The sequence below is a fragment of the Palaemon carinicauda genome, chromosome 37, assembly GCF_036898095.1.
Source record: "Palaemon carinicauda isolate YSFRI2023 chromosome 37, ASM3689809v2, whole genome shotgun sequence".
NCBI classification, from domain to species: Eukaryota; Metazoa; Arthropoda; class Malacostraca; order Decapoda; family Palaemonidae; genus Palaemon; species Palaemon carinicauda.
The window spans coordinates 54,199,497-54,224,068 of NC_090761.1; the positions used below are offsets into that span (position 1 = coordinate 54,199,497).

The window sequence follows — 24,572 nt, forward strand, 5'->3', positions numbered from 1 at the left end:
ACCAGCAGTGGTTTGAGGTCAGCTTATGCAGAGAACCCAGGATGCTGCTTTCCTCATGACAGGGGAAGATGAAGAAAAGAATAAGAGCCAGTCAAATCTTTTCACTCACGCAGACTAAAACCAGGTAACAATGCCCTCAACCTTCTACTACTTGTCCAATAAGGAGCTTGAGGTATGCAACCAGCTGTTGTGCAGCCACCACAGGACCGATAGAGATCGTATCGAGTTCCTGCGAGTCACATCTTGCAGGAGAAAGGTTGCGAGTCACCTGGAGCATTCACATTATTGCTTGTAAAACCTGCGTCACAGAGTAGTCTGCTTAGAAGGGCCAGGGGCCTAGCTGTGCCCTTAACACCGTGAGGCGACATGTTGGATGAGGATCTGGATTCAGGGCATAATTGATGACTCTGTGAATCGAGCAGAGATGATGTTTTGGTGATCCCCTTCTTGTCTCTCCCTGCTCTGATGACAAGAGAAGGGACACAGGTGGGCTGTTGCCGTTCTCGAGGTAGAGCCTCATACCTTACCCCGTGTACAGTAACAGATGATCTGGATCGTCAGTTACCGAGTGGCGACTTGTCTAGTATCAGTTATCTCTGGAGACTGTGCCTAGCAACATACTCTGGGATGAAATGACACGTTGCCTTTCACCCTTCTCATTAATGGGTGATGTCGAAAGAGACACCATAAAGTTCCTCGACTCGTCAAAGTGTGTAGGAACACAGTCTTCTAAACCAGGTGAAAATTTGTTGCCGGGTGAAGTGGAAAGTAAAGAGGTTTCCTTAGAGACCGGAGAACTTGAACCATGTTCCGAGAAGGAGGTCTCAATTCCGACTGGGAAAAGGCAAGTTGTAAGTCCCCCATGAGTTAGGAAAGATCTAGTGATGAGGGGATGATTGATTGATTGATTGAAAGTTTTCTGGCATCCTGACATCTAAGGTCATTGACGCCGATACCATTTACTGTATATGAAAATTAAAAGAGAATTCGATTAAAACCATAAAAATGTTATTTTTATTAGTAAAATAAATTTTTGAATATACTTACCCGATAATCATGTAGCTGTCAACTCCGTTGCCCGACAGAATTCTATGGAGGGATACGCCAGCTATCACAATACTAGAAGGGGGTGTACTTACCAGCGCCACCTGTGGCCAGGTACTATAGTACTTCTTGTTGACACCTCCTCAATTTTTCCTCGGTCCACTGGTTCTCTATGGGGAGGAAGGGAGGGTCGATTAAATCATGATTATCGGGTAAGTATATTCAAAAATTTATTTTACTAATAAAAATAACATTTTTCAATATTAAACTTACCCGATAATCATGTAGCTGATTCACACCCAGGGGGGTGGGTGAAAACCAGTGTACAAGATTAAAGGATAGCTAAGTATCCCATATTTCATATAACAGTTATCTCAAATAACAATGAAATAATAAGTACCTGGTAAGGAAGTCGAATTGAACCGTTACTCTGCCTCTTTTTTAAGTTCGTCTTCCTTACTGAGCGCAGCGTTCCTCTTGGAGGCTGAATCAACCCAAAGGTGCTAAAGTATATAGAGCTGCAACCCCTACTAAAGGACCTCTACACAACCTCTAACCCAGGCGCTTCTCAAGAATGAATTGACCACCCGCCAAATCAAAAGGATGCGGAAGGCTTCTTAGCCTACCGTAACAACCATAAAAAACAACAATACAAGCATTCAAGAGAAAGGTTAAAAAAGGTTATGGGATTAAGGGAATGTAGTGGCTGAGCCCTCACCTACTACTGCACTCGCTGCTACGAATGGTCCCAGGGTGTAGCAGTTCTCGTAAAGAGACTGGACATCTTTAAGATAAAATGATGCAAACACTGACTTGCTCCTCCAATAGGTTGCATCCATTATGCTCTGCAGAGAACGGTTTTTATTAAAGGCCATCGAAGTAGCTACGGCTCTTACTTCGTGGGTCCTTACCTTCAGCAATGCAAGGTCTTCCTCCTTTAAGTGAGAATGGGCTTCTCTAATCAGAAGCCTTATATAATACGAAACCCCATTCTTGGACATGGGCCTCGAAGGTTTCTTGATGGCACACCATAAGGCTTCTGACTGTCCTCGAATAGGTTTAGACCTATTTAAGATAATACTTGAGAGCTCTGACAGGGCAAAGAACTCTCTCTAGTTCGTTACCTACCATGTTGGAGAGGCTAGGTATTTCAAACGATCTAGGCCAAGGACGTGAAGGAAGTTCGTTCTTTGCTAGGAATCCGAGCTGAAAAGAACATGTTGCAGATTCGGTCGTGAAACCAATGTTCTTGCTGAAGGCATGAACCTCACTGACTCTCTTAGCTGTTGCAAGGCAGACGAGGAAAAGAGTCTTGAGGGTAAGGTCCTTGAAGGAAGCTGACTGGAGAGGTTCGAACCTAGGTGACATAAGGAACCTTAAGACTACGTCTAGGTTCCAGCCTGGAGTGGATAGACGACGCTCTTTAGAAGTCTCAAAAGACTTAAGGATGTCTTGAAGGTCCTTGTTGGAAGAAAGGTCCAAACCTCTGTGGCGGAGAACTGAAGCCAACATACTCCTGTTCCCTTTAATCGTAGGGGCTGAAAGGGATCTCTCATTCCTAAGATGTAATAGGAAGTCAGCTATTTGGGTCACAGAGGTACTGGTAGAGGATACTGAATTGGCTCTACACCAGCTCCGGAAGACTTCCCACTTAGATTGGTAGACTCTACGAGTGGAAACCCTTCTAGCTCTGGCAATCGCACTGGCTGCCTCCTTCGAAAAGCCTCTAGCTCTAGCGAATCTTTCGACAGTCTGAAGGCAGTCAGCCGAAGAGCGTGGAGGTTTGGATGTAACCTGTCTACGTGAGGTTGACGTAGAAGGTCCACTCTTAGAGGTAGAGTCCTGGGGATGTCGACTAACCATTGAAGTACCTCTGTGAACCATTCTCTTGCAGGCCAAAGGGGAGCAACCAGCGTCAGCCGTGTCCCTTCGTGCGAGATGAATTTCTGCAGGACTTTGTTGATTATCTTGAACGGTGGGAATGCGTAAAGGTCGAGATGGGACCAGTTCAGCAGAAAAGCATCCACATGAACTGCTGCAGGGTCTGGAACTGGGGAACAGTACAGCGGAAGTCTCTTGGTCATGGAGGTGCCAAACAGATCTATGGTAGGTTGACCCCACAAGGTCCAAAGTCTGTTGCACACACTCTTGTGGAGGGTCCATTCCGTGGGAATGACCTGATTCCTTCTGCTTAGGCGATCTGCTGAGACGTTCATATTGCCCTGAATGAACCTCGTGACCAAAGTGAGGTTTTGACTTCTTGACCAAATGAGGAGGTCCCTTGCGATCTCGTATAGGCTCCTCGAATGGGTCCCTCCTTGCTTGGAGATGTAAGCCAAGGCTGTGGTGTTGTCTGAGTTCACCTCCACCACTTTGCCTAGCAGGAGGGACTTGAAGTTCAGCAGGGCTAAATGAACTGCTAGTAGCTCCTTGCAGTTGATGTGGAGCGTTCCCTGTTCTTCGTTCCACGTTCCCGAGCATTCCCGTCCGTTCAAGGTCGCACCCCAGCCCGAGTCCGATGCATCTGAGAAGAGATGAAGATTGGGGGTCTGAATAGCCAACGATAGGCCCTCCCTGAGAAGGAGATTGGTCTTCCACCACAAGAGAGTGGTCTTCATCTCTTTGGTGACTGGGATAGAGACTGCTTCGAGAGTCAAACCCTTGTCCCAATGAGCTGCAAGATGGAATTGAAGAGGGCGGAGGTGGAGTCTCCCTAGTTCGACGAACAGGGCCAGTGATGAAAGGGTCCCTGTGAGACTCATCCACTGTCTCACCGTGCAACTGCTCCTCTTCAGCATGCTCATGATGCAATCTAGGGCTTGGCTTATCCTTGGGGCCGATGGAAAAGCCCGAAAATCCTGACTCCGAATCTCCATTCCCAGGTACACAATGGATTGGGAGGGAATGAGCTGAGACTTTTCTATGTTGACTAATAGACCCAGTTCTCTGATTAAGTCCAAAGTCCAGTTGAGACTCTCCAGACAGCGACGACTCGTGGAGGCTCTCAACAGCCAGTCGTCTAAGTAGAGGGAGGCTCTGATGTCCGATAAGTGGAGGAATTTTGCTATATTCCTCATCAGATGCGTGAACACCATAGGAGCTGTGCTTAGGCCAAAACACAGGGCTTGGAATTGGTAGACAACCTTTCCAAAAACGAATCTCAGGAAAGGTTGGGAGTCTGGATGAATAGGAACGTGAAAGTAGGCATCTTTCAAGTCCAACGAGACCATCCAGTCCTCCTGCCTGACCGCTGCTAGGACCGACTTCGTCGTCTCCATCGTGAACGTCTGCTTGGTGACATACGCATTGAGCGCGCTGACGTCCAGCACCGGTCTCCAACCTCCTGTCTTCTTGGCCACCAGAAAGAGACGGTTGTAGAAGCCCGGGGATTGATGGTCCCGGACTATAACCACTGCCTTCTTCTGCACAAGTAGCGATACCTCCTGGTGCAACGCTAGCCTCTTGTCCTCTTCTTTGTAGTTGGGAGAGAGGTTGATGGGAGATGTGGTCAGAGGGGGTTTGAGGCAGAATGGAATCCTGTAACCCTCCCTCAGCCAACTGACAGACTGTGCGTCTGCACCTCTCTTTTCCCAGGCTTGCCAGAAGCTCTTGAGTCTGGCTCCTACTGCTGTCTGGAGATGCGGAGAGTCAGTTTTTTCCTTTAGAGGCCTTGGAACCTTTCCTAGACTTGCTCCTGGAAGAGTCTGGACGGGAGCTTCCTCGGCTGGGGGCTCTACCACGAAAGGGCGGTATGAACCTAGTAGCAGGAGTATCAGCTACTGGGGTGCGATAAGTCCTAGGGACTGAGGTAGCAACCTTAGTCTTACGAGCCGATGAGGCTACAAGATCATGTGTGTCCTTTTGTATCAGGGCAGCAGACAATTCCTTAACCAGCTCTTCGGGGAAGAGGAACTTCGAGAGCGGAGCGAAAAGGAGTTGAGACCTTTGACAAGGTGTAATGCTGGAGGAAAGGAAGGAACAAAGCTGTTCCCTTTTCTTAAGAACCCCTGATACAAACAACGACGCAAGCTCGCCAGATCCATCTCTAATGGCCTTATCCATGCAGGACATCAGTAGCATGGCAGAATCCTTGTCCGCAGGGGAGGTCTTCTTGCTGAGGGCCCCCAGGCACCAGTCTAGGAAGTTGAACATCTCAAATGCTCTAAAAACACCCTTCAGAAGGTGATCAAGGTCTGAGAAGGTCCAGCAAACCTTAGAGCGCCTCATTGCAGTTCTACGAGGCGAGTCTACCAGACTTGAGAAGTCAGCCTGGGCAGAGGCAGGTACTCCCAAGCCTGGTTCCTCTCCTGTGGCATACCAAACGCCCGCTTTAGAAGTGAGCTTAGTCGGAGGAAACATGAACGAAGTCTTGCCAAGGTGCTGCTTAGTCTGCAACCACTCCCCTAAGATCCTAAACGCTCTCTTAGAGGACCTTGCTAGGACTAGCTTAGTAAAGGTAGACTTAGCTGGCTGCATGCCCAGCGAAAACTCAGATGGTGGAGAGCGGGGAATAGCAGAGACAAAGTGGTCTGGGTATACCTCCCTAAACAGAGCCAAGACCTTACGAAAGTCAATAGAAGGCGGGGAAGACTTGGATTCATCCACGTCTGATGAGGGATCCAGGTGTGCTGCCTCATCATCAGACGCCTCATCACCAGAGTGTAGCGAAGAGAACGGAAAGGTATGCTGAACAGCAGAGTCAGTACGAGCTGGAACATCAATATTAGTGGTTTCCTCTTCAAGACTCTGTTGAGGGAACACCTGAGGCTCAGACTGCAAAGGCTGAACAAAAGCAGAAGCAGAAGGTAGGCGCATGGGTGGAGGAGGCTGACTCCTGGCATGAGTGGCTGAACTCAAGGGTTGAGCTTGCTGAGAGGTTGGCGGAAGCGGAGTAGTAAGTTCCTGTTCCTGTGGTGTGAGCGGAGAGCGATGAGATAGAGGCTGCGCAGAACAAAGTAAATGTCTCGCCAGTTGAGGCTCCTGAGGCGCAAGGCTAAGGTGTTGTGGTGCTTGCCTAGAGGAGGGTTGAGCTCGCTGCAGCGAGAGCTGAGGAGACTGACTCATGGTTGGGAGAGGTTGTTGTACCTCGACTGAGTGTTGCACCACTGGTGGAGCAGCAAGTGGAAGCGGAGGAAGAGGGGTATAAGCCTCCTGATCCCATTGCTGAGGTTGCCTTAAGGAAGGCGGAGGCTGAACACCACTGGGAACAGTAAACTCAGAACGTGGCTCAACATCGTACGCCTGGCAGGTGGTACTGCGGTCAGGCGGAGCGAGCGCAGGCGGAGCGAGCGCAGGCGGAGCAAGTGCAGGCGGAGGCGGAGGCGCAACCTTCTCAGCTCGACACTCACGCATCAAGACCGAAAGTTGTGACTGCATGGACTGCAGAAGAGACAACTTGGGGTCGGCAGACACTACGGTCTGCTGAGGCAAAGCCTGAACAGCAGAGATCTGTTGCGGCAGAACCTTACTCCTCTTGGGCGGAGTGCAGTCGACTGATGACTGTGGCGAGTCAGAGCTGAGCCAATGACTGCAGCCCGGTTGAGCGCTCGCGTACTGGACTCTGCGTTTGAGTGGTCTAGAGACCTGAGTCCAGCGTTTCTTCCCTGACAATTGATCAGCGGACGAGTAAAAGACGGGCTCAATCGTCTGCAGGTGGGAGTGACGGTCTCTGGAAGACACGCCCGCAACCACCGAGGATACTTCTGTGCGCCGATCAAGGCCTGCCGAACCCTTTTGCCCTTCGACATTGCTTCTCCCCTGGGCATGGGAGCTTGCAAGAGGTCCCGGACTGGGAGGACGACTGGCGCGCACAGAAGTATCCTCACGCACCACACTGACACTGACACTAGCACTTGGCACTGCACTGACACTAGCACTCGTCACAGCACTGGCACTAATACCACCCACTGCACTCTTGACCTTAAGCTCCTTGACTTCGGCCATAAGAGACTTATGATCGCTAACCACTGACTCTACTTTATCGCCTAAGGCCTGAATAGCACGCAACACAACAGACATATCAGGCTGAGGGCAAATAGTAGGTTCGGGGGTAGCCACTACAGCGGTAGGAAAAGGTAGGGGATCATGAGGTGAGGAAAAAAGTGAAGAGTGAGAAGAACTCCTCCTAACTCTGCCTCTCTCTAACTTAGTTGAATATTTCAAAAGACGGACAAAATCAAGTTCCGAAAGTCCGGCGCATTCCTCACATCGATTTTCTAACTGACAGGGCCTGTCCCTACAGTCAGAACAAGCGGTGTGAGGATCTACCGAGGCCTTCGGAATACGCCTATTACAAGACCTACATCGTCTATGGGTGGGGGCTTGTGAAATGTCAGACATCTTGAATCCAAAGAGTTAGCCAAGTGGGGTTTCAAAATCAAGCAAAAGATCGTTAACCGTTAATCAGGACTATATAAAAGCTATCTAAGCTAATATAAGAAGGTTTCCAGTAAAGCGACAGCCGAAATCAAAGAGAAATACTTCACCAAAGTCGTGAAAATACTCCAAGAACATAAGCGTATCCCAGAACGTCTTGCCGGAAGCACGACAGAGGAAAAATTGAGGAGGTGTCAACAAGAAGTACTATAGTACCTGGCCACAGGTGGCGCTGGTAAGTACACCCCCTTCTAGTATTGTGATAGCTGGCGTATCCCTCCATAGAATTCTGTCGGGCAACGGAGTTGACAGCTACATGATTATCGGGTAAGTTTAATATTGAAAAATTAAGAAGTCATTACAATAGTTAAATAGTTTTCAGAAGACCTGCTTCTGAAATAAATCTAAAAATTCCGCTCGCATAGTAAGACACATCATGTCCAAGAATCTTGGCAAGGATAAACCTGCCATCCTCACCTCGAGCCTCAAACAGATATCTATTTCTTAAGTTAGTAAAATTAGGGCATTCGGTCAACAAATGCCTCACTGTTAAAGGTACTAAGCAGTCCTCGCAATACGGTTGGTGTTGGCCCTTCAGCAGAAACTCGTGTGTCAACCGTGTGTGACCAATACGGAGACGACAAAGAGTCGTCTCCCATTTTCGGGGAATCATGTTATACCTCCAAGGTGATATGATATTTGTTACTTCCCTCATTTTATTGCCGTCTTGACTGTCCCAGTGCTGTTGCCATTTATCACAAACCAATTTCTTGATGTAAGGTAGGAGATCGTTACATGGAATGGGATACCTCCTTGGTAGCAACTCGGATGCCGCATTCTTCGCCAGTAAATCTGCCTTCTCATTCCCAGACACACCTACATGTGCTGGAACTCAACAAAATCGAACAGTTATACCTTTCCGTCCAATAATAAAAAGCCATTCTAAAATCTTTAAAACTAGAGGGTTACTAGAATTACGACAAAAATGGACAATGGTAGTTTTACTTGTCGAGAACTTAAATCCATTCATGTCAGCCCACTGGATAATTTTATCAATAGAGAGTTGGATTTTTCTCTCAACCATTGCCATTCTAGTGCCAGCAAATGATATTGAGAGATCATCCACAAATAGTGTTGAGAGAACATCCTGGGGAATGGCTGAGGATATCCCATTAATTGCTAGTGCAAAAAGGGTTACACTCAGCACACTCCCCTGAGGAACTCCTTCTTCCTGGCACTTACTCTCTGATAGAGTTTCCCCCACTCTCACTTGAAAAACTCTACGTGAAAGAAATGCCTGAATAAATAGTGGCAGCTCTCCTCTCAATCCCAATTCATGAATGGTTTTAAGAATACCATATCTCCATGTGGTATCATATGCCTTTTCAAGGTCAAAAAATGCTGTAACATGGTGCTGTTTGGAAGCAAAGGCTTCACAAATAGATGACTCAAGTCGTATCAACACATCAGTCGTTGAGTGCATTTTTCGGAATCCACATTGAATCGGTGATAAAATACCTTTCTTTTCAAGGTACCATATCAGCCTTGCATTGACCATCTTCTCCATGATTTTACATAAACAAGATGTCAATGCAATAGGACGATAGTTTGCTGCTAAAAACTTGTCTTTACCGGGTTTTAAAAAGGCTAAAATAATGGCTAGTTCCCAAACACTTGGGTAGCTATGATCATACCATATTCTATCAATAATGCTTAAAATAAATAGCTTTGTATTAAAATGGACATGTTTAATCATTGCATATGGAATTCCATCGGGTCCAGGGGCTGTATCGTTGCAACGAGCAAGTGCGGAATCAAATTCTCTTTCAGTGAAAGGAGAATTATACGACTCTTCCCTTCTTGTTGCAAAATTTAAAATTTTCTTTTCTTCAGTGCTCCTATACTGGTGACCAGGGGCTCCTTCACACTTGCTGGATACATTTGAAAAATGATTAGCCAGGGCATTGCTAACTTCATTTGCTTCAGTTACATACTGGCCATTCACCTTCAACACTGGTGGTGGGTTGGGGGTGAATTTGCCAGCTATCTTTTTTACTTTCCTCCACACAGAAGATGGTGGTGTTCTACTGTTAATAGAGGAAACAAAAGACATCCATGACTGGCGCCTTGCTTCTTTCATGGCACGACGGAACTGTGCTCTTCATTTCTTGTACATTATTAAATTCTCATCAGTTCTGCGTCTACGCAATCGTGTTAGAGATCTTCTTGTGGCTCTGTGGAGTGCAGTTAGTTCTGAAGACCACCACGGGACTGGTCGTCGTTTGAATAATCCTGTTGTTTTGGGAATTGAATTGACTCCTGCTGTATGAAGAGTTCCATTCAGTAGGTCTATGGCATCATCAACACTTTCAAACTGTTCTGCTCTCCCTTCGATTTCACTTAGCTCACAAAATTTAACCCAGTCTGCCTTGTCTAGATTACAACGTGGCGATCTTTGCAAAGGCGGACCCTTGTTGGTGTTTATAATGATTGGTGCATGATCACTAGTATGCCAATCATCTAATGTCCTCCAATCAAAATCAAGAAGGCAGTTAGAGCTTGCAATTGAAAGGTCAATGCATGACAAAGTACCTGTCTGAACATGGAAGTGTGTGGGCTCTCCTGTATTAAGGAGTCCCACATCCTCATTCTCCACAATTGATGAGATAATATTGCCCCTTGTGTTGGCCAAAACATCACCCCATAAAGGATGTCTACCATTCATATCTCCCAGTAAGAGAAAAGCTTGAGGGAGTTGTTGAATGACCTCTGCTAAATCATCATATAAAATATTATCATTTGGAGGTAAGTACAGAGAGCATATTGTATATTTTCTCCCTATATCAATTTGTACAACAACTGCCTGCAGGGTTGTACGTATAGACATGGGTATTTGGGGAACATCTCGACGAATGTACATGAGACTTCCGCCATGGCTCCCTGCTTGTTGATTATATGGTGTTCTATAGCTAACATACTCTCGAGGACTAGGAGTGTTAGAATCAAGCATACTTTCCTGTAGACATACAATTATGGGGGAATGCTCATGAATTAGGAGCTTAAGTTCTTCATATTTCGCCCTCAAACCCTGACAGTTCCATTGCAAAATGGAGGAGAAAACTATGGATTATTTCTGGAAGACATCTTGGATGAGGTCTTCCCATTAGCAGTTTTTAATGTAACATTATTACCAGTAGGTTTCTTCAGAGGTGGTCTTGTTATGTTGGGTTTAACGTTGGTGATTTTCTTTGTATTCTTTTTATCTATTTGTTGAGGTGGATGGTGGACCTCAACTTGAATTTCTGATTTATTCAGTCCATCTTCTGGTTCATTAGAAACATCAAATTTATTTGATGTCATAACCTTAACGTTTCTAATGGAGGGTGGAGAGAGAGATGGAGGTCTCTCTCTTTTGCGATTAATAGATGGTGGGATTCGAGGATTTTGCACCTTTCCCACAACAGGTGCATCAGGTAAGTTAGTCTTAAGTGGAACCTCCATCAGATCAGGCAAGGACATGGCCTGAGAGAGGTTTGTATTACTTTTTGTAATGGCGGCTGAAGGCTGTACAGCAATGGGCAATGACCTAGTGTTAATACACCGTGGTAAAGCCTCAGGAGGTGATAAGGTTACCTCGTTATTTGACATTTTGTCAGATAGTATACTTTTTTTTGAGCTATTGGCAGTGCTAGGTTGGTTTGATTTTAATGCCTTAGCATATGTATTTGATTTATTTAATAGTCTTTTGGCATGGGTCACACTTATGTGTTCTAAGTTTGATTTGTTGAGGGCAGCTTCCTCCAACTTATATAGCTCGCAAATCTTGTCTGTGGATTTGTGATTCGAGCTGCAATTTAAACACCTGGCTCCAAGTGCACACTCTCCATGGTAAGATTTGGAGCAAATACCACACATCTTCTCATTTTTGCAAACTTTGGACGGGTGCCCAAATTTAAAACAATTAAAGCATTGCAATGGCTTCTGCTTGAAGGGTCTTACTTTAATCCTTTCGTTCTCGATAATAATATGAAAAGGTACATCAGCATCCTGGAACGTAAGGATTATCATTGATGTACCTGGGACTTTATGAACTTTCCAAACATTTAATGGACACATGGCCAGTATCTCCTCCTCTGTAAAATCATATAGGTCTCTGTTAAAAACTACGCCCCTTCCGTAGCTAAAATTTAGGTGGGGTTTGACATCTAACTTAATGTCATCATTATTTATTTTCATATTGGACAATATTACCGACTGTGTACTGGATTTGGCATGGATAAGGAAACTATTTTTTCCGAAACGAGATATATCGCCTGGTGCAATAGTTCCTACTTTTTTCTGAATCAATTTGCATATTTTAAAATAATTCCCTGTAACCCCCTTTGATTCAGCTATAAGCCACATCGGTGGTTTTGGATTTCTCTGGGAGGGCATGACTAAATCTGCGCCTTTTTCCAACCAATCGGCAGGCCTGTACACATCTAAATCTTTTGGTACCTTATCGCAGAGAGCAGCCGCGACATTCAAGTTATTAATTTTAATATTATTCAAATTACTTATTGCACTAAATGCTTCGTCATAACTACTATAAGATATCCATGAATCCCAAGTTTCAGCTTCAAGTTTCATCCTTATTTCTTTTATGCATCCATAGCATTCAAATGCTTTACATAGATCATTATAATTTGTTTCTATTGAAATTTGTGTAACATGGAGGATTCGAAGTTTCCTCGTGTTACCCAAATTACTCGATTTAGAAATATCAGTAGAATGGTCCTTTCCCGTTCCGAGGTCATCAACAGAGCTATCCCTTATCACATTAGCAGAGGTCGTCAACAGTGCCGGGGGAGAGTCAGCGTATCCAGGGGATGGGGGTTCGTTCCTTAAAGAATCCATTATAGTAAAGAGAGGGAAAAGAGTTAGTTTGATGTACCTGCTCGAGAATGTTAGGCCATCACGCGTCGGAAAGGAAATTTGCACTCTCTACTATCGGCACAATGAGAGTATACTTCCCAGATGGTCCACTCCATACCCTACCCGAAGGATAGCATCAAAACAGATATAGAGGCACAGGTATAAGCTGAACCCGCCTGTTAGGACTGAGACCAAGAAATTATGGAATCATCCTCCCCATATCTATAATGACGGGCTTCCGGCCAAAAGCCGAGAGTCCTACCCCAAGCATTGGATCCCCCTGGATTCCGAAGACCCAACACTTGAGAATAGTTCCGCCAAAAAGGTCCAAACCATCTTCGGGATGGCTGAAATCCTCCAATACTCTCATATATAGCTTTGAATGCAAACACCTCCCAACCGTGATACCTCCTCCCACTCATCAAAGCAGGCAGCAATAAAGGATGTATGAACATCCCCGCCGGGGCTACAATGGATGTGAAAACATCCAAGCCATAGGAGAAAAGAAAAAAAAAAAATAAATAAATATATATGTACATAATATATACACACATATAATGAGGGAAATTTTTCTCATAGAGTTTGGAAAGCAAGACTAAAGAAAGTTTGTGAAATTAGGATAAGGTCGAAGTAGTATTGAGAAAAAGAAAAAGGTAAAAGAGAGAAATTTAGATTCGAACTGGGGGAGCAATTTCCCCAAGTTCGAGAGCCCTCTTGCCCGTCACCAAGTTTCAGCACGGGAATTAAATGCCGTGCTGAAGCTTAATGACTTCATCAAGGCATTCTCTCATTAAGAGGGTGATGAGGGGATGTCCCTTCCTTTCAGTTTGAAGGCGTGGCTCAAGGTTGAGTGATCGTCTTAACTTGCTGAAACTGAAAAGGGGGGTCTTTTCCTCTTGCATATACTCGAGGATTTTGCTATTGCTGGAATAGAGGTATAGAGTGGAGAGATACGCTTTCCCATGACACCAACCACAGAAGACGTTATACATTGCCTGGTAGACTGATACTGAGGAATTCCTGATATCTAGACCACCTCTCTGCAACTTATTGCAAAAAGCCTCTGTGAGAGAGGAGGTACTAGGTAGTCTCCAGACAAAGCTATAGCTTGTGGTAGATGTCGAAGTGTGGTCGTCTGTGACGTGGAGAGGGTTCTCTTGGATGCTCTATCAGGAGCTGCAGAAGGTTTGGAAACCGTTCTGCGTAATGCCATAGTGAAGCTATGAGAGGCTATGAGAGCCCTTGAGAGGCTGACTGATGTTCTAGTCTTCTTGAGTACCCTTCTCCAAACAAAACAGGGACGAGACGCAAAGGTTGTTGTTGTACCCACCGTTGTTGGCATGCTTCTTGCCAGAGCGCCTTGGAGTCTACAACTGGGGAGCAGCAGAAGCCTGAGGTTCAGGGGTGTTGCAAACAGGTCCATACTTGGAGAACCCCGGTACACCTTATCTGAGATGCTCAGCGCGCACATTCCTCTAGTCTGGAATGAAGTGGGCTGACAGTGGTACCAAACGGACTTTGGCCCATTTTAGTGTTTATACCGTTCCTTCTTGCTTGTTGATGTGAGCCCTATGTGATGATGTCACTCATCACACCACTGAGTGGTCCGTTAGGAACTGATGAGGCTGCTGAAGGACCGGAAAGTTGGCCTTCATCTTTTAAGATACAGTATTCAAGTGAAGGTACTTTCGGACTCTGTCCAGAGGCCTGAGGTCGTGTGGCGCAGCACTATGGTCCCTCTCCCTTCTTTTGACGTGTCTAAGCACATCAAGTCAGAGGGGTGGGGAAGAATGAGAAGGTAATACCACTCTGTAGATTCTCGACTGACACCCATCCCTTGAGGTTCGTCTAAACTTCTGGTCCCATTGGGGTCAGAATGTCTGGGGAATCGAAAGCCGATTCCAATCGGACTCAAGCCACCCCTGGAGAGAATAAATATTGAGGCAGCAGTTGGAGGCTAGACAGGCCTGAGATGATAGGTGTCCGAAGAAAAAAATTTTCACTCTGGGATGGGAGTTCTTCTCGTTTTAAGAAAGGGTCTTGTGACTTTTCTACGCCTGTCTTTGATGAGGTTTTGTGGAGATTGGTGTCTAGAATCATTCCCAGATTCACCAGCCTTCTGAGAGGGAAGTGGGGAAGATTTCCACAGGTTTATCTTGATCACCCGATCTTGGTAAAAAGACTTCAGAAGTTACGGTGTTAGTACAAAGTTGCCCCCGAGTCTGCTAAGGTCAGTTAGTCGTCCAGAAACGGAAGAGACAGATGCCGATCCTGTGAGTCCAGGATGAGTGCTGTGGAAAACCGAAGAACAGTGCCCTGAGCTGGTGTTTCGTGTTTGTCTAGACTGAATCTTCAATCCTTCCTAGAAGATGGATGGTTCGGGCCTGCAAGTATGAGTCCTTTAGGTCCAGCGTGCAAATGAAGACCTGTGGTCTTAGCCCTTGTCCGAACTCCAACATGGTGTGGACATTGACCCAAAGGGGCAGCTCCTTGCGGATCCTTTCGCATGGGAGATTGTTGACGCTGGGGTCTTGACTAGTGGCGTAAAGGATGGGACACGATACCCTTGTAAGGATTCTTCCCTGGGAGAGAACTCCTTTAACTGATAGAGCAGCATCAGTCTGGCGAATGTTAATCAATGATTAACGGCTGGGTATCGTGGTTACTGTGTAGTTGGAGTGTGCTTGCGAGTAGTCACCTTCCGCTGATGGGGGTTGTCAATCATTTGCTAATTGCTTTAGTGGATTGGTGTTATGGCGAACGGCGAGTAGCAAGAAGTGTGTTGTATGCCTTCTGACCTAGGGAACCACGGGCAGAGGTTGACTAGTAAGTCAGTGTCATGAACTGCTGGTGAATGGTGAACTGCCAATGATTGGTGAATCCGCGATCAGGTTCAGGTTCAGGTTCAGGTTCTGGGGTGAGGCATAGCCTTTACAACGGCGCCTCTGTGTCTTTTAGTTTTGTGTGTTCCTTATTTTCACTAGTTTTTCTCTTTTCATCCACATTTGTTGTAGTATACTTTTCTTATTTTCAATATTCTCTTCACAAAAAAGGAATTTTCCAACTGTTTGTGCACTATCTTCTTCGTATGGTTGTTGAAGCTCAATTGCTTTTATTCTTATATCACTAAACTGTGGACAATATAATATAAAGTGGTTAGCATTTTCTTCTACGTCACAGAATACACAGTTTATATTTCCATCTTGGTGTTTGTTTCTTATATTCAAGCCCAATGAGTTTGTCCTTGCTCTAAATAATAAAATTGACGAAAATGTATTGTCATACACTTCCTCCTCCTTGATTTCACTTTTCCAGTTTTTATACAAAATTAAACTCTCCTTACATTCCATTTCACTCTTCCATTTGCTTGTGTCCCATTCTCTTGTTCTCTTCTTTATGTCCTCTTTCGTACATCTCTTGACTTCTCTCATCGCCATCCCACATTCTTCAGCATACTTCTTCACATGCATCCACCACTTCCTCTCTTTTTCTTCCATATCATTGACTATTGCTGTAAGTAGGTCCTTTTCTCCCTTAAAAATGCTATTAAGGTACCTCAGCTTACCATCCATTACCCTTGTTTTCATAGCTGATGCTCCTACATCCCCTCTCAAGGCTACAATTGCTGTATTCTTTACAGCCCCTAACATCCTTCTATACACTCCATTCTCTATTCTCTGCAACTTTTCTATTTCCGTTTCTGTTAAGTTAATCACATTTGTTCCATATAATATAGAGGGTAGTGCTACACTTTTCCAGTATGTTTTTCCTATCAGTATCTTATTACAGCTTTTTTCTATGATCGAATATGTAAGATTGGCTAGCTTTTGCGCCTTAACTATCATTTCACTTTTCTGTGTTTTGAACATATTCCTACCATCATCTACCTTGATACCTAGGTATTTAATATTGCTTACTACTCTTATTCCCTCTATATTATCTGGTTTCTCCTTCATATTATATATAAGTACGCTACTTTTGTCTCTATTTATGTCTAAACCACACTGCTTTCCTATATCTATCACTTTCCTTATGTTTAATTCAGCATCCTCTATATTCTCAGCAAGCACTAGGACATCATCAGCAAAAAATAATACTACTAGCTTTATAATATCATTTTTAAAACCATTACCTTCCCTTTCTACTTGTTTTATAATCTGATAAGTAATTAATTTGAATAATGTTGTAGAGGCAGTACAGCCTTGCTTTATTCCACTACTTCGCTCAATTTTTGTTCTACTCTTTCCCCTATGTCTAACGTAGTCGAGTCTCCCACATACACTTCAGCTATAGAGTTAATTATACTAGTATGTACTTTGTATTGCTTTAATGTTTCTATCAGTGCTTCCCTTTTTATGGAATCGAAAGCTTTTTTGAAATCTAAAGAGGCCACTATGAGTTTTTTCTTATTTTTGAAAGTTTCTTCGACCATGTATTGTAAGATGAATATATTATCCTCAATCCTTCCTCCTTCTGTAAATCTATGAGCCGAAGATGGTAACTGACAGGCAGATGAAGGCAGTCTGGTCAGTCAGCCAAGGAAGGTTGGCGATTAATGAGTTGGTAATCTGCTTGGAGAGCCCTGAGAGAGAACAGAATGGTTTAATGATAGTCAGTTGGTGATGGTGAGCCACTGATGATCAGCGATTGATCGCGGACCGGTGATCAATGAGCTAAATATCAGCAAGCTGACGATTGGCTGGTCAAAGATCAGCATGCTGACGATTGGCTGGTCAAAGATCAGCATGCTGACGATTGGCTGGTCAAAGATCAGCATGCTGACGATTGGCTGGTCAAAGATCAGCGATCTGAGGTCGATGATCGAAGAAAGAACAGCTGCCCATCGGCGATCTAGTGATCAGCAAGCTGATGACTGGTTATTGACTAGCAATCGGCGATCGGCAAGCTAGCAATCTGAGATCATTAGCAATTGGCAAGACTGGAGGTCAATGATCAGAGAGAAATGAGCTAGCAATTGGCAATCTGGTGATCGGCGAGCTAGCGATCAGCAAACGGTGATCTAGCGATCAGTCTATTGATGATTTCTCATTGGTAATTGAGAGATTTGCGAGGTAATGATAGGCCGTTTGCAACGTTCAGATCGTGTTTGCGGACAGTGGTACTGTCAGGAAAACTCCTGAAGAGAAAGGGACTGAGGGATCCCTGTGAGGAGCCTCGTCGATGGTAAACGCATTTGATTCCCCTCGGAAGATGGAATCTTTGGGATCTTGAACCCTTCTGTGAAGCCTCTTCCCTCTTTTCCCAGCGGCCATGCTGTAATGCGTTCGCGTAGAGAGGAATGGGGCAATGGCGACCAGTCAAAAAGTTTTCATTCTTTTCGTCTATTGCGCGATTGCACAGGAAAGTAATGGAGCGATGGCGCACAGGATGATGCTGGTGCTCAGTTTCTGCTGAAGCGCAGTTTTCGGTTTAAGTGCAGAAGAGCGCAGGGGAGCAGGCAAGCCCTGGTAAGCAGGTGAACGCTGGCTCTTTGGCAAGAGCTGGCGGATTGGCGAGCATTCGATCTAAGTGCGCAGGCGAGCGCTGGCTCTTTGGCAAAAGCTGGCGCATTGGCAAGCATTGGATCTGAGAGCGCAACTGCACAGGAGAGCGCTGGATCGGAGAGCGAAGTGCGCAGAAGAGCGCTGGATCTGAGAGCACAAGTGAGCAGGAGCGCACTGAATTTGAAAGCGCAAGTGCGCAGGAGAGCGCTGGCGCGCAGTAAGGCACTGTGCAGTGTGTTGTGCAGTCTCCCTAGAATACACAGAAGTGCACAACTGGCCGCACAAGCGCGTGAGCACGCGATTGCGGGCAAGAACGCGCGCCTATGAGAGTGCTGGTGCATGCGAGGAAGTGTGCCGGCACGAGCGGAGAAGAGTGCTGGGGCGTTCACGCGGAAGTGATGGCGCGAAGGCGAACACTGGTGCGCAGAGATTGTTGGCGCAAGCGTGCGGGAGTGTGCAGGGGTGCAGGAGAACGCTGGCGCGCAGGGGATCTTTGGGAGAGTAGGAGATCGAAGTTGCGCGGGTGCACGCTCAGGTTTCAATGAGCTCTATTGCGCCGGCGATCGTAGGCTGGCTGGCGAGCGCTGGCGAGCTGGCAAACGTTGCTCTCTCTGGCGAAGTCGGCAGGTCAGCTGGTAGGACGATCAGGAACTGGGATGTGCCCTTTGGAAGGGTAAACATCCACCGATGGAGATCCCGAACGATCAGAGCCCAGGACCGAAGTCCGAGGACTAGCTGCAGCGTCGTCAGGAGAAGGTCCGGGAACAGATGACGCCCATGAGGGCCGGTGGACCAGCAAGCTGACCTTCAGCAGTAGCAATCCTCCGAAGAGGAGTCTCTATGAGTGGCCCCTCTCACGAAAGAGAGAGGTGATCACTTCGCAGGAGAGACTTGCCTAAGACTATGCTCCGCCCCCGAAGGAAGAGAGACTTGGCAAGGGGGGAGCGTAGTCTAGGCGAAGAGAGCAACAGCAGTCGGAGTCGATGAAGTGATGAAGAAAATGCAGGAAGTTCTCCCTCGGAAGGGAGAAACAACCTCACACCAGGGGAGGAAAACTCTCCCTCGGAAGGGAAAGCTGTCCAACCCCTAGAGCGAACCTCCTGGTAGCACTCTAAGATGATCTGACAAGAGCGCTACCAGAGGAAGTGCAGCCGGAGCTAGTTCCTCGAAGATGAAGTGCTGATCAAGTGTTGCCATGGGCGTACTTCTAAGAGAAAGGATGATGCCCATGATGACGTCCTACGAGGGACGGCAGTGACAGCAATTCCTCAGGCATGAACAGAACAGCTCTGCTTCGTTGGCACTCTTAGTCGAACGAAAAAACTGCATCACTAACTGAGGAAAGACCAAATAAATTATGTAACAGAAAATTCCCTCGGGAGGAACACCTAGTCCACGACGGGAAGGGAGACCATAGAGGGAACAAACATAAAATAAGTACTGTACTGCGCCCTCGCTTCCCTGGTCTACATTGACGGGAGAAGGGGAGCGGAGAATAACTGTTATAAAATAAGAATTACAATTATTTAAATCGGCTAAAATATTCACTAATAGCAAGAACCACTGATCCTCCGAAGGGAAGTGTTCCCAACGGAGAAGCTGAAAAGTTAAATTACAAACTATCATAATTTCACTTAAATAATTAAGAAAACAATCGGAAGTGTGACCTAACCCGCAAACGGGAAAGGTGCTCCCCTCGTTAGTACACTGTCGGAGGCCCATGAAAGGTGAACAGCCTTGAGAAGAGAAAGGCCATAGTCAATCTCTTAGAGGCCACACTCCCTTCGCTCAGTAATCCATATGTTTCCCGTAGGAAGAGGAAAGGCGAAGACAACAGTTAAAAGAGGAGGTGTCCAAACGATGATGATTCCCCTGCGGCGGCGGACGAGTCAACAGTAGGTTATCCGCCGACGGGACGACCGATGGACAAGGGGGGGGGGGGGAGGTCGGAAGGGAATGTTACCCGGCCTTGCGCAAGTATCTTGAGAACCTGTCGTATTCGTATCAACGCACAGCAAAAACACTGAAAAGAAAACTTACATTTCTATATATATATATATATATATATATATATATATATATATATATATATATATATATATATATATATATATACATACATATATAAGAAAAAGCAAGTTAAAAGACAAAAATTAATGGCAGTCCAAAATATGCGGGGAGGAAGAGCGGATACAACCGGTCTCCATCCGAGCCAAAAGTAAAGTGAGCTAAATCCCCGGGATGTTAGTGGGAGTGGTAGAAACCTTACCCCCTACCCGCCGCTAACTAGCAGTATGGGTAGTTAACCCTCGCTAAATTTTAATGGCTCGTCATTTCAGCTTCGCATAAAGTAATACCCCTAAATAAATAGCGTAGGTTTGTATTCCAGTTACGGAACAATGAAGAATTAATCAAAATGACCAGTCTGTTAGGAGGCAGAGAGGGGTAACATAGGTTTTCGGCCCAGCCAAAATAGAAAGCAAGTCAAGACACACTGGTGTGTGAGTGAACAGGGTAGCTGACTATCCCCCACTTCCCCTTCGCTACCTAGTGGGTAGGCAGTTAAACCTCGCTTAAAAGTCTTATGGCTAGTCTTCCACCTTTGCCGAAAGTAAATATATATAAATGGCGACAGTTTTGTATTTAGTGTCGGAACAACTATAAAATTACCCTCTTACTTTAATGTCATTTATTCAATAGCAGTCAGTATGGCATAAAGTTTGGTAGTAAATATAGATGATACTACAGGAAGTGCATCTCAACAATTAAAGGCACAGCTGTATACTCCAAGTCTATTGCTAGCATCGGATTTCTAAGAGTCCTGGGCACATCCCATGTTATGAGAGAGATGAGGGATAATGTCAATATCCTCCCTAGTATTATGCTCCCAATACTATGCCTTCCTCCCCCCTATTAGATGAGAGCGTACTTGGGTTGTTTCCAGGACTAGATACAGTATGTCTTGGTATGCAACGGAGTCTTAACGTCACTGAAGCATCTCAAGAATGTCACAGGGTTGAGGAGAGGGACAAGGGCATGACCCGCCTGGCTTCTGCTTAGTCTCACATGAAACCCAGTACTGGACGTAGGATTGGGAGTTCCCATACCAAGTACTGGAAACTATCCCCAGGAAGAGTCTGTTTTCAGTACACGTTGTTCCTGTCGCTAAATTATGCAAAGGAATGGTCAATGTCCATTTAGACTTGGGTGTCTTAGTGACTAATTCCTCTTGGAGAAGGAACATCTAAAGGCTCAGAAAAAGGTGAGGACAAAGATACAGGAACAAGTGCGGTGACAGAGATGTAGAGAAAAGGGTGGCCAAGTGAGGTTACCTACTTTGACTGAAACCCGAGGACGAGTGGAAAGGTCCGCTGTGCTTATCCGGTCACGAAAAGTAAGAGGAATCAGTGACAAAGATTAGCTTTGGCACTCACAAAAAACTAGAAAGTGCTACATGGCCCCGCATACCTTCGGGATTGATTGATTGATTGATTTAAAGTTTTCAGGCATCGGTAAGTTGTGGGAAGTCCTGCCAGGGTCTAGGAAAGGCATGGAGGCCTTTCTTGCAAACCATGCTCCGAAGTTCCGAAGTAAAAATAAAAAAGAATAAATTACAAAACTGGCCAAGGAATGGGGTGTTCCAGACATTAACAGGAATGGCCTGGACCCTTGAGACACACCCAAGTGCTTCCCAATGATTAAGGACGGATACCTGATATCTTTCCTCTGATCGTTGCACCCCCAAAAGTGTACATGGGCATCAATCAGAAGTAGCCTACTGATCTAGGATCATCAGCCCACTGTCTCAAGGACACAGCTGACCACGTAATCAGGGACAGAGTGGCAGGGAAGTCCGGTAACAATGGGAAAAGATCACCGGAACTAACACAGCATGGAAATAGTACTCATACTCTTCCTCTGCTAGATAGAATGACCATTGAACATTGAATCTGTAACAAAGCAGGCATGGGGTTACCAGGAGGTGGGGGGGGGGGGGGAGAAGTTGCATTCCTGCTCGACTGTATCATCACTTTTGTCCTGAGACTGAGTGGGGTGGTTGAGGCTAGAAGTGCAACTTGAGGGATATGGTTTGCATAGTTATGAGAAATAAAAATTACTTTATAAAGCTGTGATTTACTCCTACACATATACAAACCATCGTCCGTCCCTTAAATAGGCGACCCATCCTCAGGTGGGAGGTGGTCCCCTAGAACTAGACTTGAAGGTTTCCTTATATAACCTCCAAACAGCTGATCATAGAAATTTAGCACCTGTTAGGGTCTAGGCCAGTAATTACTTAAAAAGAAGCTTGTACTAGGTTGGCCAGTGCTGGTTATAGAACATCTCCATAAAGGAGATAACGTTGTTAGTGCTGGACTAAACATCAAGATTGCTACATAGGGTCTCTACTGCACAACTTATTTGCATTAGTTTCCCAACTAGCAAGTAACATTAGAGACTACTTCATCCCTTTCATGAGACAACAAAAGGTAGGAGGTCCAGTCATTCCACCTTTCCCCAAAACTTATACTGAACATGCTACCTTCGACAAGATGACCAATTGAATGGCATACCAAGGTATTTATAATGCTCCAAGAAAAGTTCATCATCTCCCTCATTGGCATCATGACCTCTCAAGTAAGTAAAGGAACTAAGTACAGTCCTGCCACTCAGGAGGGAAACTTCGTATAGTTCTCCCCTTCATACGGTACACAACTTCACTTTATTATTTGCTTACTTTCTTTGCACTTCTGTTAAGTAAGAATGGTCACAAAACACAAAAACACTTATTACAATCTAAGTAAAACAAGATCCAGCAGTAAGAAGAGCAGCAGCGAGTACATAGCGACTTGCTACAGTCAGCTAAGCGAGTGGCTCCCCTGACCTACCTTTCAACAATCACCACATCTACTTTGTTAAAGATTAAATGGCCGTCCCAACTCGTGCTGAAGTCATAATCCAATCTAAAGGTCAATGGTTTGTATATATGTATGAACAAATTTCTGGAATTAACTAAGTTTAGATAGATATTATTTGCACTGTAACCAATTATTGAATTAAAATATATTTAATTATCACAGAAATTTTCTACCAACTAACTGGAGATAGAAAAAACAAAAATGATGGTCATCATGGGTAACTTGTATAAAAAAATTAATAAAAATAAAAATAAGTAGAGATGGCTACGTTGGGTCGATGCACCCAGCATTAATCCAAATTAGCCTTCAAATCTAACCCACCCCTAGTTACAACAAAGCACTCGTAGACTAGGTTAAGTTATAGAAGCACAAGTCAAGATATATACTGTATATCTGCCAAAGCCAAATCCTTATGTATTTATCACAATTTTCACAATATACCTTGATTATAATGGTCATTTCCACAATTTCCAATTTTTTTTATGCTTACAATGTGAACAGCTCTTCTATACATATCTAGATACCTGTACTGGTGGCTAATACTACAAAGTAATGTACTAAAACCTGGGGTGTACTGTATTCAACAACAGGCTCTTAACTAGCACTAAGGAATGAAGTTTTTGCTTTAAAAGGGTTTAGCTGGTCTATTTACAATTTTGAAAATTGCTTCTGTTGTAATGAACAGTAAAATTACAAGTTTACATCTGAGCCTATCTTGCCACACACTATCTAACCTGAGGGACCATGTACCCCCTGGACCTTCTAACCTCAGACAAAGTGCCGTGTCAGACAAAGGTCTTTTATCCCTTGGATCTGCCTTGTCCTGACCTAAGGCATAGCTACCTACATTACTGGGTGCAAAATGTCATAATTAGAAAAGAACCAATATTTCAATAATAATAAAAGTTGGAAAAAATGCATCAAAGATACCAACAACCCCTTAGTTTATGAATATCGGATATCTGTGGGACGCCGAAGATGTTGAGAGACTTTACTGCATAAAATACCAACAATTCAAAATCTCTTCATCTTCAATAGAAGTTATAGGATGGGTTGAAATAATGATATCCATCATTAAATGAGACTACAAGGGGAGGTATACTTTATACCTTTATCAGTAAATTAGTCGAGTTATTATTCACTTGCCCTTTGTTTTCTCTAAGGAAAATACAGTAAGCCAAAACAGCCAGCACAATACCATTGACTTCAATACATTTTTGTACCCTGATGTGTTTTTGCGTAAAACTATACATTTACTCAATTCTCTCTTAATAATGGAAACTAATATCAATGTGCATACGTTACCGAGTCCAAAAGGACCTCTCCAGGTAAGGACACTGGTTATATAGGTCAGGTTAGGTTAGGTACATTCCGGTACGGTTCATTATTTCCATTAAAATTTTAAAATACCAATGCATATTTGCCGAGATAATTGATCGTACAACTAATGAGAAATCATTATTCAACTTTGTAAAAGTTCAATCTCTTACACGTTAATATTCATACGACACAATCAACATAGGCCTATAGTTGGCAAATAATAGCTAGGGCTAAGCTTTGACCAAAGACTAGTTCAGGATTTTAAATTTATTCCATACAAAGAAGGCAAGGGTAATGCTCACATTTACACGCTGCTTCATAAATATTCGTTTAACATAATGATGTTCGCTTCAAAACAGTACAACACAATAAACACTATATTCAGGACATGTGAACAAAAACACTTACTTCGGTATATGAATTAATCCTCCTCCTTCAGCCTTAATTCTCAAACTATAGTGCTAGTGCTTCTGCATATTAAGTTCGTTGCATGAAG

The 24,572-nt window shown here is 44.7% G+C and overlaps 1 long non-coding RNA gene across 3 annotated transcripts in view; it reads right to left on the bottom strand.

The window, feature by feature from the left end:
* LOC137629678 (uncharacterized) overlaps positions 1–24,572 on the bottom strand; it is a 56,814-nt gene that overhangs the window by 32,140 nt on the left and 102 nt on the right. For all 3 annotated transcript variants that reach the window (XR_011041579.1, XR_011041577.1, XR_011041578.1), the window contains exon 1: positions 24,485–24,572. This exon is cut by the window's right edge and continues 102 nt beyond it. This is a non-coding gene — a long non-coding RNA (uncharacterized lncRNA). The remainder of the gene's footprint in view (positions 1–24,484) is intronic.